This window comes from Melozone crissalis, unplaced genomic scaffold, assembly GCF_028551555.1.
Source record: "Melozone crissalis strain CALT ecotype California unplaced genomic scaffold, PUWL_Pcris_2 ptg000106l_1, whole genome shotgun sequence".
NCBI classification, from domain to species: Eukaryota; Metazoa; Chordata; class Aves; order Passeriformes; family Passerellidae; genus Melozone; species Melozone crissalis.
Genome location: NW_026535883.1, coordinates 178,109 through 195,418, shown reverse-complemented (window position 1 = coordinate 195,418; position 17,310 = coordinate 178,109). Strand labels below are relative to the sequence as shown.

Here is a 17,310-nt window from a genome sequence, read left to right as displayed (position 1 = left end):
AACCTGAATTCCTCATTGCTCCTGCTCAGCAGCAGTTCTGCTGGCTGGACCCAGAAGCCATCAAGCTTGTCCAAACTGTGTGGGCCACTGACCTGAGGAGAATTCATCAATCCCAACTGGGAGCAAGGAAATGCTTGTGACACGGCTATAAACACAAAGGGACTGGGGATATTTTTTCCCTCTCGTGCACTCCTGCCTGCCCTGCTCACACAAACCCTTCAGAGCCTGCATCAGGCTGCTCTGAATTTAGAATCATGAGAAGGAGGTTAAAGGGTTTGTTCAGGAGAGCAAAACAACCCTAACTTTTATATCTTGAGGGAGAATATCCTGCAAGTAACACCATTCCTCAGCACTTAGCTGGAAAACCCAGGGAAAAGGCAGGAGTTTGTGGGAGAGGCCCCCAACTCTCAGCTCTTCACCCTCTCCCTGTGGACATTTCAGCAGCACAAGGCACTGGAGGCACAGGGTGAGACACAGGGATTCACTCAGAACACAAAATGGAAATTCAGCAGCCCCACCAACTCTGATTTTTAAGGATATTCACTTCTCCATCATCACCATTGTGCTCGGTGGTAAAAGCCACTTTATGAGCTCAGCTAATCTGGGATGCTGTTGCATCATCACCCGATGTTGATAAACAATTATTGAAGAGAAAAGATAAAAAAGAGGCAAACAAATCCATGCTTCTCCTCTGGCCTGGGGTGGTTTTCAGTATCATTATCAGGCACTGATAAGAGGGGAAGAAGGAGCTCTGTGTTTTTGGTATGGGCTGCTGTGGTCCTGTTTTGAGCCTGTTCTCTGGCCCAAATCCAGGGTGTAAGTCAGACATTTTCATGTTCTTGAGCTTTCTCACCTGCCCAAACACCCAGGCCAGGTCTGACCTGCCTTGGAGGTTTCACTCCTGGCTGTGCCAACTTGTGCATCAATAGCAGCTGCCTGAGGCCACCTCTGGGTGTGAGTGAACAGAGCAGCCCCTCACGTCCCAAACCTGAGCTGTGCTCCCATCTGGGAGCAAAACCTGCATTTAAAAAATCCCACTTTTACACCACCCCATGGCATTCAGTAACAAATAAATCCCACAGCCTGGGGAGGGTTTTTACTCCAGGAGATGTTGAAGTGACAGGGAACTTCCCTGCCTGCCTTTTGTGGGGACAACACAAACCAGCGGAGCTGAAAGACATCCAAAATATCACTTTTCAAAGCAGCAGCAGATCTTTCTGTCAAAGGAGACATTTCACAAGGTGGATTCATGGCAAAACAATCAAGCAAAGCGAGAGACGCGCGACCGTTTCTCTTTTCTGAGCGTGGAAAAGCTTTCAGGAGATTTATAAAATTAAATCTGCTGCTGTTGAACATCTCAAAGGGAAAGGGAGGGAGAGGAAGTGCTTCCCCCATGCAGCTCCCCAGCAGCAGATTCTGATTGTACTCAGTGGGAAACAAGGAGCACTCCCAGCACCTTCCCTCCCGTGGAGCTCCAGGCAGAGCAGTTTGCAGATTTTGGGTCCTTGCTTTTGTTCCCCATCCTCCCTTTGGATGGAAAGACTGAGGAGAACACAGCAACTAAGGAATTTGAATGCAGGCACATGAAGCAGCAGGATACTGCTGGTGACATTTGGACCACAAATGAAGTCCCCAAGAGTAATAAACAATCAGGTAAAGAAATCTGGGAAGAAATTACCCAGCACACCTCGTCTTCCTGGCCCCCATGAGATCCATATAAAATGTGTTAATGCATCTGATTATGATCTAAATTATGTACAGAGGCTCCTGCCAAGCACTCCGTGAAGTTTCTTTATTGTTAAGTTGGAAGCTGCTTAAGAACGGTCCAGTCATCATGTTTCAAATTAGATTGGGGGGGAAAAAACCAAAATATTCCTATTTTATTGCTGGCTCGGAACATGGGAGAAGGTCAGGATGTGGGTTTCCTGTTTCTATGGGACAGAACAGCAGAAGAGCCACTCTGTTCGCTGTCCTTTACTGTCACCTGAGCTCTGTGCCTTTACTGTACCCACACATCCCAGAGAATCACTGCAGTTTCAGCTTTCTTTCAACAATAATTTTTTTAACTTTAAACATTTTTTCCTGAAAAGGGGGGTAAAACACCAAGGTGTTTCCATGGACTCTCTCCACAGGCCCAAAAACTTTGAAAGAAAGGATTTCTGGAGGAGTTCTGCTGAGAAAACACCATGTGAGATTTCCCTCACAACTCTGAGGGTTACCTGAGCTGTCACTTATGTGCTGCTGTCAAAAAAGCTGGTTCTTTCCACTCCAGGACTGGAGCTTTTTGAAAAACAGAGATACACCACTGCCAGGTGTAAATTCAAATTTGAGACACACCACCACCAGGTGTAAATTCAAATTTGGGAGAGCACCCATAGTTTTAACTGCCTGACAACTTCAAGAGTGCTGAAAACTCCACCAGCCCAACCTGTGCTTTCCCTTCTGTCTGGCCAAGATTTTGTTCCTGGATCAGCATCTCCTTCCCCTGCAGGGCTGGATTTCCAAGTCAGAGCCAAGGTCACCTTGCTCAGAGCAGCTGGATTTTAAAAGGAGGGTCCCTACAGTTATTAAAAGTCTTCCATCCATTATCTCTGCACTTCCAAGCTCACAGCTGCAGCCACAACTGCATAAATCTGGACTAAGCAGGGCCCTGTGGAAGTGGAATAGGATATAAATAGTTCTTATAGGTTTGTTTTGTTCTGTATGTGTATATAAATCATATAAACACACATATATATATATGCCAGATATGTCTGCACCTCATTGAATCATGGAATGATTTGGGCTGGAAAGGACTTTAAAGAGCATCCCATTCCCCCCCTGCCATGGGCAGAGACACCTTCCACTGTCCCAGGCTGCTCCAAAACCCTGCCCAACCTGGCCTTGGACAATTCCAGAAATCCAGGGGCAGCCACAGCTGCTCTGGGAATTCTATTCACCTCACCACCACTCTTAGAGTAAAGAATTTCTTCCTAAAATGTCACCTAACCCTGCAGATCTGCAGGAAGCCAGGGATAAGAACTTCCATTTCTAGCCACCGTGGTAATGCAGTGGTTTAAACACCCAAAAAATGCTTTAATGTAGGATCACAGACTGGCTCCCAGCCAGGCAGCAGCTCTGCTTTTAAAGGAGTATTTATCTCCATAAAACACTTCCTAAACAACGTGCTCAGTGCTTGAAAATAAAGCCTTGCTAAACAACCAGATTTTTAACCTGGAATTCTGCATGTTGGCATTCTCTGCTGCTCCAGCTAAGTCTGATTCCCTTACACAGCATGGTGATTTTTCTTTTCAAGAAGAAAAGGAATTTTCTCTTTCAGTTTAACTCTGAGGCAAGATGGGAGACCACAGCCTGGCCTCAAAGCTGTGAGATCTTTTGAACTCCAAGTCAGCAGGCTCTCACAGGAGCTGAGCTCGAGGGCTGCTCTGGAATAAATCAAAAAGGATTTACTCTTTCACTTGAACAAGGCAGGAAAAAAAAACTCCATAGATGCACAGATATGGGGTTGGGGGTGGGGAGACAGCTACCAGGTTTTTTAAAAAGTAATGAAAAAAGGCAACTTAGGAATGCCATGATGGTTTGATAGTCACAGTCCCACAAGCTGAACACCACCCTGCATGGTTGGATTTCCTGCAGGAAATCACAGGCACAGTTGCTAAGCCTGCTGGAAGCAGCTCAGCCCCAAGAATGTCCAGAGCAGATGCTCCAAGCACGGCTCCCAAGGACACAGAGCTCCTGGAGAAACCCTCTGACAGAGAGTCACAACAGGGGCTGGGACTGGCCATGTGTCTGTCTGCCTGTCACTGGAGCTGCAGCTGTGATCTCCCCACAGAGGAGCAGAGATCATGGCCAGACAGGACCCTGAGAGCACCTCGTGTGCTCTGTGCTGAGCCACAGCCCATCACAGCTCATCCAAGCTCTCCTGAGAGCAGAATCAGATTCAGCAGCCAGATTCTGACTGGAGTAACCCAGTCAAAATCCACGTGCTGCTTCCACTCCAGAACTTGGGCTGCTTTGTGCAGGATGTCACTGCCCCGTGCTGTCCTTGTGTCCCTGTGCCAGCAAATGCCACTCCCTGACTCCTTTGCTTCACTCCTGACACCTCTTCTGGAGCCCAAACTCATCAGCAATTCTGAAATACTCCAGAGCCTGGGTTTGCCTGAAGGAGCCCAGCACAGGGCACAGAATCTCATCTCATCCCCTGGCTGCCTTACAGGAGTGAGAAGGAAACTGGGCAAGTCCACAGGCTGGGACTGGCCATGTGTCACTGGAGCTGCAGCTGTGATCTCCTCACAGAGGAGCGGAGCTCATGGCCACAAGGGACCCTGAGAGCACCTCGTGTGCTCTGTGCTGAGCCACAGCCTCATCCAAGCTCTCCTGAGAGCAGGAATCAGATTTAGCAGCCAGATTCTGACTGGAGGAACTCTGGTGGCTCCCAGTCACAATCCACGTGCTGGACTGGGCTGACAGAGCAGCTTTGTGCAGGATGTCACTGCCCCGTGCTGTCCTTGTGTCCCTGTGCCAGCAAATGCCACTCCCTGACTCCTTTGCTTCACTCCTGACACCTCTTCTGGAGCCCAAACTCATCAGCAATTCTGACAATACTCCAGAGCCTGGGTTTGCCTGAAGGAGCCCAGCACAGGGCACAGAATCTCATCTCATCCCCTGGCTGCCTTACAGGAGTGAGAAGGAAACTGGGGAAGGAGAAATGCGCTGCTGGCAGCAACTCCAGCCTCTGCAGTGAGATTGGAAGGCTCCCAGAGAACCACACACCCCCACCCCAGAGCTGTGATCAGCACCCAAGGACTCATCCTCACACCTGGATTACAAAGAGTTTGGGGACAAGAATCTGCCCAGAGAATGATGCTAAAGAAGAAAAATGTTCAGAGCCCAACTTCCCCCTGAGCTGTGTGCAGGGGTTTGGATCCTGAGGCACACAGACACTGAGCTCAGACCATTAGTGACATTCAACATTGCTTTTAAAATCAGAATTGAAAAGTGCTGAAACCAGAATATTGTTGAATGCTGCTTCTTCTCCTGCAACTTCTGCCAAATGAATTTGGCTAAAACTTTCAGCAATTAATGGATGATTAAATGAAAGAGCTGATGGCCAAAAAATATGTAAGGAGCTTGATTAAAGCTCTGGGGGTGACACTGTGCTGGTCCTGCCCTATTTTTACAAGCTTTTCTCATCTCAACATTATTCCAACTGAACTATGGGGAGGAGGAAAGTGTTGTTAGAAGGGTGTGAGATGTTTTGGTGAATTATGTTAAAATCCAGCAAGGGAAGAAGCAGCTTAACCCCAGGCATGGGGCAGCCTGAGACTGCAGAGCTCCTTTGAGCTTTACCTGCTGTCCCTCAGCTCCTTGGCTCAGGCCTGTCCCACATCCCACATCGACTCCTTCTCCACTTCTCTTCTTCCTCCCAGCACTGATCTCAAGGGTTTCCCTCCTGTTTAACAGAAAAACACAGAGAAAACCACTTGGAGTCATGGAATAAATTCTGCATGGCCTCAAGGCATCGTGCAGGAGAGGCATTCTGACACAAACATTCCTTCTGGGTCTCTCCAAACAGGGATTGAGCACCCTGGGGGAGTGGAAGGTGGCCCTGCCCATGGCAGGGTGTGGAATGAGATGAGCTTTAAGGTTCTTTCCCTCCCAAACCATTCTGGGATTCTGTGATTTATGACGTGGTCTTAAACCTGGAAGCTCCCACAAGTTTGACAATTTGGGCTGCCGGGGAGTAAGGGAGGCTGAAGGGGGAACCAGGCACAAATGAGACCACCTGGAGAAGGGAAACTGCAAATCTAAAAGGGATCAGATGTGGGTCATCAGCAGCTCCCTGTTCCATCAGCTCTGAGCCCCTTCCAGGCATTCTCATCTTCCTCATTTCACCCAAAATTCCTCCTGTACAACACCTGATAATTGACAGCTCTCAGGTGACATTCATGGGATCATTTCCCACAAAAACATTAAATAAAGTCATTATCTCCATTGCTCCACAAGTGCCAAGGTCCAAGAGGATCACTGCAAGCCACCCAGCCCAACCTGTTATGTTCCAACCACGAGTTCCACCCACCAAGTCCAGCCTCAAGCCCAGCAATTCCCTCCATCCACTTTCTCCCCTAGCTCAAATCCTCTCTCAGCCACACCCCTGCTGCAAACAACCCCTCTGATCTCAGCAGACAAACAGACACAAAAAAATTTAAAAGAAAAATAAAATACCTTTTGTTAAGAAAAGCCCAAGGCTCCAGGATTATCCTTCTCGGGCGAAGTCAGTGGCATTTCCCTTTGTTTTAAAACAAAAAGGATCATCCACATCCTGCCCTCATCCTCCCACACAGCCTCTGGGACAGCAGAGCATCCCAGCCTGCCCGTCCCCACCCTGACTCTCACTAATGTGTTCCATCCTCGCAGCCTCTCCCCAGCCCCAGCTCCCAGCAGGGACTCAGGGCTGGTCCTTGGAAGCTGCTGCTGCTTTATAAAGGCTGCTTCCATCCCCTTCCATCCCTTTCACTTCCATCCCTTTCACTTCAGCTGGCAAATCACTTGCTGAGTGCCCACATCTTCGGGACACAAAGAAGGAAACACTTGGTGGTGGGAGCTGGTCCCTCCTGGCAGGCTGCAGGTCCTGGCACGGCTCCATCAGCTACAAAATGTTTGCAGAAACAAGAGCAGCCAGGACCCTTCCACAGAGCCCTCCTTCCTCCCCTGATTGCAAAGTTCCTCCCAGAGATCTCCAGGACAGTGAAGATGTTTCTCAACAGCCACAGCTGAGGTTCCATCTCAACGTGACCTGTGAAACATCCACTCCAAACCTCACCCACGCTGCAGCATCTGCACGGCCCTCGCTGCCTCTCCTAGCTCTGGAGAGTTTCATGGCAGGCTTGGAATGCTGACAAAATAAAAATCTGCCTTTTTTTTAACTCAAAGCCAGCAATAATTTTGAAACTCTGGTCACTTTGGGCAAAGGAGCCAAGGAATCAGAGCACGTGGCAATGGGATGCTCAAATCCCAGACAAACCACTCTCCCGAGAGTCACAGAATTGTCTGGGTTAGAAGGGACCCTGGAGATGCTTCATAGCAAGCTGCCAGTTTACAAAATTAAAATCTGCTCTTTTTTTAAGTCAAAGCCACCCATTATTTTGAAATTCTGGTGACTTTGGGCAAAGGAGCCAAGGAATCAGAGCACGTGGCAATGGGATGGCCAAATCCCAAACAAATCACTCTCCTGAGAGTCACAGAATTGTCTGGGTTAAAAGGAACCTCAAATTTCATCTCATTCAACCCTCTGCCACGGGTAGGGACACCTTCCACTAGAAGAGAGCTTAAGAGTTTTTTAAAAAAGCCAAATTTTAAGGTAAGCTCTGGAAAACATAAAATTCTTCATAGAATAAATGCCACTTTATGATTAAAGTGAAGGCCCTTGTCTAATAAACACTATATAATTGACATGATGTAAAAATTCCAACATATATTAATATTTCATTCTGGTCACTGTCATTAAAGCAATAACAGCACCCTAATAGAGGCTCACCCCCAAAAAAAGTGATTTCTCTACTCTCCACCACAGAAATGGTGGCAAGTCTCTGTTCTAACTTCATTTTATATTTTATTAGTTTTCACAAGCCAGCTATGCTGAAGGGTTGCACCAGTAATTTAAACTGCAGTTGTCAGCAGAAGTGAAGGACATTGAGGGATACATTTTATTCCAGCTCTTTTATTGCCTGGCTCCTTGGAGTGATTCAAGCAGCTTAAGGATTTTAGAGGCACTGTCACAACAGTTTCTGGCCCATCTCAAGCTGCTGGTTGAACAAAAAAAAAGTACCCAAAAACCTCAATTTTCAAAGAACTGGCTGGACCAGCAGAAGCTGTTCAAGACTCAGCAACTCCTGAATGTCACCAAATTGTTCCCTCACGGGGACAGGCACTTTCTGCAACGTTATTCCCACTTGGCAGAAGGGGAGGGGGATCCATAAAACAATAAAACAGGGGGAAATGCTGATTTCTGCAGCTCTGCCAAACCACTGGAACACACAGAAACACATCATGACTCTCTCTACCATCAGGATGAGCCAGCAGTGCGCTGTCACATCTGCTGGGACACAGCAAGGCAGGTGACAAACTGGAGCACAACAAGGCTGGCACAGACCCAACCCAGGAAAGCCTCCAGGAGTGCTGGCCAGAGGAGAAATGTTTTGAAAATTCCCATCCCAGCAGCACCCCAGGGTTCTGCTGGACTCTTCCCTATGGATGATCAAAAAGCAAATTAATTCCTTGAACTCAGGGAGCAGCCTGACCACCCCAGGCTGGTGGGAAATGCTGGTTTACATCCCCATTGATTGTTTTGCCAGGAACCCAGCCATGCCCATCCTTGTGAAATGTCTCCTTTGACAGAAAGATCTGCTGCTGCTTTGAAAAGTGATATTTTGGATGTCTTTCAGCTCCGCTGGTTTGTGTTGTCCCCACAAAAGGCAGGCAGGGAAGTTCCCTGTCACTTCAACATCTCCTGGAGTAAAAACCCTCCCCAGGCTGTGGGATTTATTTGTTACTGAATGCCATGGAGTGGTGTAAAAGTGGGATTTTTTAAATGCAGGTTTTGCTCCCAGATGGGAGCACAGCTCAGGTTTGGGACGTGAGGGGCTGCTCTGTTCACTCACACCCAGAGGTGGCCTCAGCCACTGCCCTGGGCACTGCAGGGCTGGAGGGGAGGAACACAGAGATGCTGCTGAGATGTCTGCTGGCTGCTTGCCTGGCACTCCATCCCAGATCCCATCAGGGAAACTATCCCAGGAAAACAGGGAAATGTCACTGTCTCTGTTTGCAAAGACAGGAGTCTGCTAAGGAAGGCAGGAGCTCCCCTGAAAGGGAGAATGTAAACCCTCCAAAAATCCCACTTTTACACCCCTCCGAATTGCCATAAATTTTAAATTTAGGGGCTCTCAGCCAAAAATATGGGAGCAGGAAATAACAGTTCTTTAATAGGGAAGAAAATAAAAGGATAAAATAAATAAACAATGCAGTAAATTAAAATACTGACAGAGTCAAACACAACCTGACACCCTGTGGGTCAGGGTGTTGGTAGCACAATTGGAATTGTGGTTGCAGCCCTCCTGGAGTGTCAGGTGTGGATCTGGTGGAGCAGGGATCCTGTAGAAAATGGGGCGGTTGTCACAGACATCTTTTATGAAAAATCCTTTCCTTAGGATTTTTCCTCCTGAGAAGCTGAGAGGAACAAAATGTAAACATTGATTATCTGCTGCTGTGGAATGCAACAGGTGCATCTGGGATTGGTCTCATGTGGTTGTTTCTAATTAATGGCCAATCACAGTCCAGCCTTTATTATTATTCTTTTTTTTCCTATTCTTAGCCAGCCTTCTGATGAAATCCTTTCTTCTATTCTTTTAGTATAGTTTTAATATAACATATATCATAAAATAATAAATCAAGCTTTCTGAAACATGGAGTCAGATCCTCATCTCTTCCCTCATCCTCAGACTCCTGTGAACACTGTCACAGGTAGTCTTCCTCCAAAGATCCAGGAGAGGCAGCTGCTGTTCCTCTGGGGAATCCAGTGGAGGATCTGTGTTGGTGTTCCAGGATCTCCAGATTATATCTGGGTAGGAATGCTTGGCTCCTCCCTCTGGGCTCACATCTCCCAATGGGATGCTGTAGTTCTTATCAGCCATGCAGTGACATTACATAGCCTGTTATCAGCAGATGTTCTCCCTCCAAGGGAGGAGTGATTGTGGTCACTCACAGAGAGAGATAAGGCAAACTGCCCACTTGACAAAAGACAGCTGCCACAGAGATGGTGACAGAATCCATCTCGCCTTGCAGTCTGGAACAGCTCCTTTGTGGGAGGGTGGAAGGAATCAAGGTCAATCCAGGGCCATTCCAGGCCAAAGGAACAAGGGCCAATCCAGGGCCATTCCAGGCCAAAGGAACAAGGGCCATTCCAGGGCCATTTCAGGTCACAGGAACAAGGGCCAATCCAGGGCCATTCCAGGCCAAAGGAACAAGGGCCATTCCAGGGCCATTTCAGGTCACAGGAACAAGGGCCAATCCAGGGCCATTCCAGGCCAAAGGAACAAGGGCCATTCCAGGGCCATTTCAGGTCACAGGAACAAGGGCTAACCAGGGCCATTCCAGGCCAAAGGAACAAGGGCCAATCCAGGGCCATTTCAGGTCACAGGAACAAGGGCCAATCCAGGGCCATTCCAGGCCAAAGGAACAAGGGCCAATCCAGGGCCATTCCAGGTCAAAGCTCTGCAGGGCTTTGGGCAGCAGCCAATGGTGGGACTGAGCCTGGTGTCCCCATTGTCCCCCAGGGTGCTGAGCTTTCCTGAGGTCCCCATCTCCGACCCACACACAGCAAGCCATGGAACACACGTGGGTCACCCCAAACCGGCTCTTGGGGTGCTTGCAGAGAGGGAGAGCCAAGGGTGACCATCCTGGAAGGGCTCACAGGGACCTGCATTGATCCTCAGCACAAAGGGGACACTGCAGGACCCTGGTCACTCTGTGCCATGGGCAGAGGAGAGAAATCCTCATCCTCACTTTGTCCATCCTGGTCCTGGGCACTGCCAGGGATCCAGGGGCAGCCACAGCTTCTCTGGGTACCCTGTGCCAGGGCCTCCCTGCCCTAACAGTCAAGAATTCCTTCCCAAAACCCCATCCAGCCCTGCCCTCTGGGATATCAGATGATGCCACCCAAGTTGTGGAGCATGGATCATCTCAGCTGTCCCCTGCTGTGTGTCCCTCCATGTCACCCTTCAGCACATGCAGACATTGTGCCAGGAGAGAGGCCCATGGTTTACAGACCTTAAAATCTGTGAGGACACGCAACACTTGCAAAGAAACATCTTTTAAGCAGAGGGAAAGTTGGACTTTGGCATTTTAAAGTCTGGGACATGTTTTAATGTATCAAAAAGAGTTTTCCAGGTCACCTTTGATGCAGAGCTGTCTGGAAGGGGGAGGCTGTCAGATGGTGCCTTAGCAAGGGAATATCTGTTCCCTGGGCACGGACTCAGAGCCTTGTGAACCCCCCATGGCACCTGAATATTCCATGGTTGTGCTCCAAGCCCCACGGACACTCCTTTGATGTGGTGAGCTGCAGCTCCTAAAGGTCTCTGGAGATCACAGGAATCCGTGTGATGGGATGAATTTAGTGGGTAAGGAGCCTTCCATCCTTTGAAACTGAACTTTGCTGTTGTTATCTTTTCTGAAGAACATTTTAATTGCTTTTTGCCTTTTTTTTCCATGGCTGATGCAGAGAGCAGCTGTGGAGAGATGCCCAGGAAGGCTCCTCTGCTCCACGGGGAATCCAGCCCTGCTCTTACACACATGGTGCCTTCCTGGCCTCTGCTGCTTGCTGCTCCAACATAAACAAGACCTACATCCTCCTGGAAATTAAAGCCAGCCTCTCAGACATGCACACTGATCTCCTCCTGCCCCACAGGAAACAGGGATGGAGAATTTGCAGCCCCTGTTCATGGGGGAGGGAACACACAGCACTAAATGGCATCTTGGGATATTTAATGCTCTCAGTTTTATTTTCTCACCTCATCTTGTCAGCAGCCAGAGAAATTTGTCCATTTTCCTCTGCTCATCCTCACAGAGTTCAGCAAAAAGCTTTTTCCTTTACTCCTGGTCACAAAAACATCCCAATCTGCTTCCATCTCACTCTTCCCTGACAATTATCTCCACTTGCTTCCCCATTTTCTCTTCTTTCAAGGCTCTTATCCAGGCTGGTTTTTTCCTTCCCTCACCTGCCTGCACCACCATTATTTCTCCCACTGTCAGAGGTGCCACTGCAAATCTAAAATTTGGTTTCAGTACAATTATTTAAGCTCATTCTCCTGATTAATGCAGACAAATATTACAACCTAATACAGAAATTTGCCCAGGAAATAATTTCTGGGATTCTCCAACCTGATGGGGACAGAGCAACACAAGCCCAGATCCAGAGCTCTGGAAAGCATTCCTGGCACTCCCACTCCAAGTGCCATTAAGGAGATGCCAAAGTCCAGCAGATGTTTGGACAACACAAAACATTAAATTGAGCTCTGATATTTAAGAGCAGAAAAATTTCCCAGGCTAATTCAGGCATCGTGTCCCATAAAAATGGCCAAAAAACCATCAGGGTCCATTAACTGCATTTGCTCCTGGATTGTTTATGCACAGAGGTTACCCAGCACATTAATCCTCCAGAAAAGAACATGTAAAGCAGAGCTGGAAATGAAGGAGTGCTTGGGAATCCTGATATTATGAGTGGGATAACAGAAGAGGGGTCTGTGGGGGGAGAAATCCCCATAAAAAACTCCAGAGAGCCCCAATTTCCCACAAACAGGGAAATCAAAACCTGTTGTTGCAAGCAGAGAGAAAGTCAAAGATTTTATGATCCCGTTGTGAGAAAGGAATTTTAACAGGCTGGTGAAGGATAAACTGTCAGTTTTTTCCATAAACCTGAACAAAACCAAGTGATTTCCCAGAAACAAATTGGGAAATTATCCTCCCTGGCCCCAGGAGTCAAGCCCAAACCCGCCAAGTTTCTCCTGCCTTGTCCTTATCCTGCACCTTCACAGACTTTGCTGGGTTCAGACTCAGATCCAAATTTAGGCAGCCTGGAGATGCCCTAAAAGCTGCCGAGTCACCAGAAGGGAACGGGATTTAAGGGGATAATTCACCTTCAGCTGAGCAGGAGGCTGCCAGCACACAAGGCAGGGTGTAACTCAGGCTGGAAATGCTCCACTGAGAGCTCTGTGTGCTCCCAATCTCCCACCCCAGATGGCAAAATTCTCCTTTCGTGCCCTCTTGCAGGAGAGACACAACTTGAGAGTTTGGACTCAAAGGGACAAAGATTCCCTTTAAAAATCCCTAAATTCCCTCAGCAAGCTCAAGTCTGAAATCCACAGAGAGGAAAAAAGGAATGCTCAGGGATTTCCACGGTGGAAATGAGGGTGGATAAGGAAAACAGGACATTTACCATGGAACTGTTACTCCTAACATTTATCAACAAGGAGCAACAAGACAAAAGACAATATTTTAATTGGGTATTAGGAATAATTTCTGCCCCAAAAGAGTTGTCCAGCCCTGGCACAGCTGCCCAGGAATTTAGATTCTGTGTGGATGTGACACTTGGGGACAGGGATCAGTGGTGGCTTTGCAGAGCTGGACTCAATAATCTGAGAGAAGTCTTCCAACCTAAATGATTTCATGATTGGGACTTAATTTAGAGAGGAAAGAAGGAATTTTCCCCTCTTACCTAACTCAGAAAAACTTTATTAAAAAATCACTTTGCACACACTTCAGAGACTCAAGACATTCATGTTACTCCCACCATTTATCAACAAGGAGCAACAAGACAAAAGACAATATTTCAATTGGATATTAGGAAGAATTTCTTCCCCAAAAGAGTTGTCCAGCCCTGGCACAGCTGCCCAGGGTAGTGGTGGATTCCCCATCCCTGGAGGGATTTAGATGCTGTGTGGATGTGACACTTGGGGACATGGGTCAGTGGTGGCTTTGGCAGAGCTGCACTCAATAATCTGAGAGAAGTTTTCCAACCTAAATTATTCCATGATTAGGACTTAATTTTGAGAGGAAAGAAGGAATTTTTTCCCCCTTATCCAACTCAGAAAAACTTAATTAAAGAAATCACTTTGCACACTCCAGAGGCTCAAGACATTGAGGGGTAAAAACTTCAAATTAAAGTTCTTGGTGTTCCTTTTTACCTGAGCCAACAGCTGAGGATTTTACAAATCCTTTTCACCTTAAAGCAGCTGAGTGGCACAGGGAATTACCACGAAGTCAGGGATGCTCAGCAGGGGTAAATGAACTGCTGCAGAGAATAACTGGAGGCACATCAGAATCTGTCTTGGCACAGCTCTTCCTTCTCCAGCAGGAAGAACACACAGAAGTGGCAACAATCCCCTTCCAGGAAATTCTCCTAAGCTCCCAGCCCACTGCCAAAATCCATTTGAAAGGAACTGATCCAAGCAAGAACTTCCAGGATTTTATGGTGCAAAGCCACCCTCTGGTCCATGACAGCATTTTGCTTTCACAGCAGAAAATGTGCCTTGAGATTTTTATCTTCAAGAAAGGCAATGGAAACTTCCTTTGCTCGCTGCCACCAAGCTGGTGCCACCCTCTCTGGATATCTCAGCATTCCCACAGGTAAAGAAAAAAGAAGTTCAACCTCCAAAGATAAATTCAGAGGCAGCAAATCCATCCCTTCCAGGGAATTTCATCCCAGCCCATGTCCCCCTTTCAATGCCACCTTCCAAGCAGCTTTTCCCAGAGAAGGGATTCAAGTTCTGCTCTCTCTCCTGACCCATAAGCAAAGTGGGAGAGTTTAAAAGTTCAACTCCAGATATTTTCACCCTGATCCAAAAGCTGCCCTGCTGCTCCTTCTGCAGGATCTCCAGCTTTTCCCACATCTACTTTAACACACGGATATCGGAGCTAATACTTGAACAGTATTGTCAGAAATTCAGTTTTTGGTGTAAAAACATCCTTTGTTCCTATTTCCCAGCTCACAGAGATGGCATTAAACACTTGTTTTTTGGGGAACTGAAGCAGATTTGGCTGCTCAGTGCAACCACAAGAACCTTTGCACAGTTCCTGGAGGGCTGAGCCCTCTGCCCCAGGCACAGCCCACCCTGCTCACTCCAGTTTAAAAATAATCTGGATTGGTCCAAGTCACTTTTCATATTCTTGGAGCAATTTATTACTCCACTGGTGTTGTGAGCTCCACAGATTTTCTTGTTCTCTGCACTTGATGAAAAATCACAAGGGCCAGGATGCAGCTACTCCTAAGAACTCACATGATCACATTTACAGCTTTATCACAGCTTTTCCATGACTTTTATTTCCTATTCTGATAAAAAAAGAGCAGAGACAGGGGCTCACAGGACCTTCCTGACAGCTCTGATGCTGCCTGGTTACACAAAGATGGATTTGTTCAGAGCAGCTCACAGAGAACCCACTCCTCCCTATAAGCACAAATTTGACACTCAATTTCTTTTCACTACACACAAGAGAAAATTGATTAAGCACAAGAAGTGGTCCTTAAAAAATGAATCTGCTTATCTGCCCTCTATCAAACAAAAATAACCTGAAAAACTGGCAAATTTCAGTGTTTGCCCAGCAGATAAGACAAATAATCCTTCAGTGACTCTCACATTTTCCTCCTGTTCCCTGGAATTCCTGCAGGCTTTTGTCACCACAGGAGCGATGGGTGGTGCCACCAGCAGTGATGTTTAATTCTGTAACTTCAACACCTGCAAAACCTTTATCAGGAGGCTGTGAAGTCCAGAGCTCTGCTCATTTTGCCACAGGCCCCATCTCAAAGCCATGCAGGTTTCTGTTGGTTTGGTTTGTTACACAGGAGCATCTGCTGCACTGATTCCTGCTGGGTTAACTCGGCACGGGGGACACGTGTGGTCATCTCAGATGTTGTGGCAGGAAAAATTTCCTGTATCAGGAAGACAGGTTCAAAATATTCTGTAATGCTTCACCATGTTTATTTTCTTGCAGGTCACCACCACCTCCACCAAAAGAAAAATAAAGATTTTTATCCCCACTGTCCTCCATGGGGCTCCAAGCCAAGAGCCCAATGCACCATCCCACCTCCAGCTGGATTCCTACAGAAATACAATGTGTACAACTGTGTTTTCTAGACTCTTCTGAAGCTGTTTTAACCCAAATTTGGCTCTTAAATTGTCACCAACATTCCACAAGGACAGGAGCCTCAGAGGATGGGCAGGGATCAGCAGCTTCTGCTCATGAGGGGATGCCTCAGATTTTAATATCTCACAGAATGGTTTGGGTTGAAAGGGACCCAAACGCTCATCCAGTTCCAGCCCCTGGCATGAGCAGAGACACTTTCCACTACCCCAGGTTGCCCCAAACCCCATCCTTAAACACTCTCACATTTATATACAGGGATATTTTATCATCCTCACCACCACACACCTCTATATAAATACATATTTTCACATACAGAGAGGGCAGGTCCCACTGAATTCCATCATCCCTGCAAAAACCAAATCCAGGCTGTTCAAACCAGTGCTCTGGGAAGAATATTTCTGCAGAGATTGTTTCCAGCAGCTTCCCCAAAATGACACAGTCCATGGGAACAGTGAGGACAGGATCCAACCCCAGGGTGGAATTCAGTGATGATTAAGAAATAACATTTTTCTCCCTCCTCTCCCTCTTCATTCCCTGCTCTTATTCCCTCATGTTTTCAAACTGGCCCAGCTTTGGTGGATTTTTATGGGAACTGCAAATGAGGTATTTGCCAAATATCCAATCACTGCTCCCAAGTGCAGAGGCACCGTGACTTGAATTGGTCACCCTGCCTTTATTTGTATTTATTTTTAATTGTGAGGAAATGTATTTGCTCAGTCTCATCCCCCAAAACAGCTGAACAGTTTGAATTACACTTCCCAAAAAGCACCAGCAAGCAATTAGCTGGAATGTTCTGTTCTACCTGAAGTTTGGCATGATAAGAACAATTGAAAACTGGATTTTCAAACACAGAGAAAGCTTAGGAATGGCACCAATCCCCTCTCCCAAACTAAGAACGTCCATCAATCCCCTCTCAGGGCTCCTCACCCACCCTTCTCTGCTGCTTTGCTTTGTTGCAATACCCAATGTAGGCTGCCTGGTCCTTTGGAAAAGACCTAAGAGTTTATTTATCCATAAAATACACATCAGTGCTGCTCTGCACCCAAAACCATCATGAAGGTTTTGGTTTCACACAGCCACCCCAAAAAGCTTTTTTAAAATTCCCTTTAGATGCCCATGCACAGGCCACCAGGAGGACTTCTGAGCAGGCAGAACATGAATGTGTGTTGTGATCCATTATTCACATTTCCATAATCGGGATTTCACGTTACTCAAAAGCAATTTGGTGTTTGGTTTGTTTTGTTTGGTTTTTTTTTTAAGTCTCCAGCAAACCCTGAAGCTGGGGATGAAGAAGAGGAAGGGCAGACATTATTTTTACATGATCCTTGCCCAATTTTTATTTCTCCACAAAAAAAAATCCCTCTCACAAAAATCAGATGGCACCGTAACCAAGCCCACCATGAAAAATAAAGAATCAGAAGGAGAAGGGATGGGGCAGGAGCCATCTGATGCTGCCACTCTTGTCTCAGCTCATTATTTGAGGCAGCCTGGGCTCCCCATGAGGTCCCACAGAGCACTAATGACTTAATCAAGGGACCTCCCTGGGGCTCAGGGAGATGCTCATGAAAAACAGCAGCAAATCAAAGCCTGGGGAATCAGTGGCACCCTATGGAAAGC

The 17,310-nt window shown here is 47.1% G+C and overlaps 1 protein-coding gene across 2 annotated transcripts in view; it reads right to left on the bottom strand.

The window, feature by feature from the left end:
• The window catches only part of EXTL3 (exostosin like glycosyltransferase 3), a 150,477-nt gene that overhangs the window by 47,297 nt on the left and 85,870 nt on the right, over positions 1-17,310 (bottom strand). For both annotated transcript variants that reach the window (XM_054291807.1, XM_054291806.1), the window contains exon 3: positions 5,350-5,452. The gene's annotated coding sequence lies outside the window, so the exon portion shown is untranslated. The remainder of the gene's footprint in view (positions 1-5,349; positions 5,453-17,310) is intronic.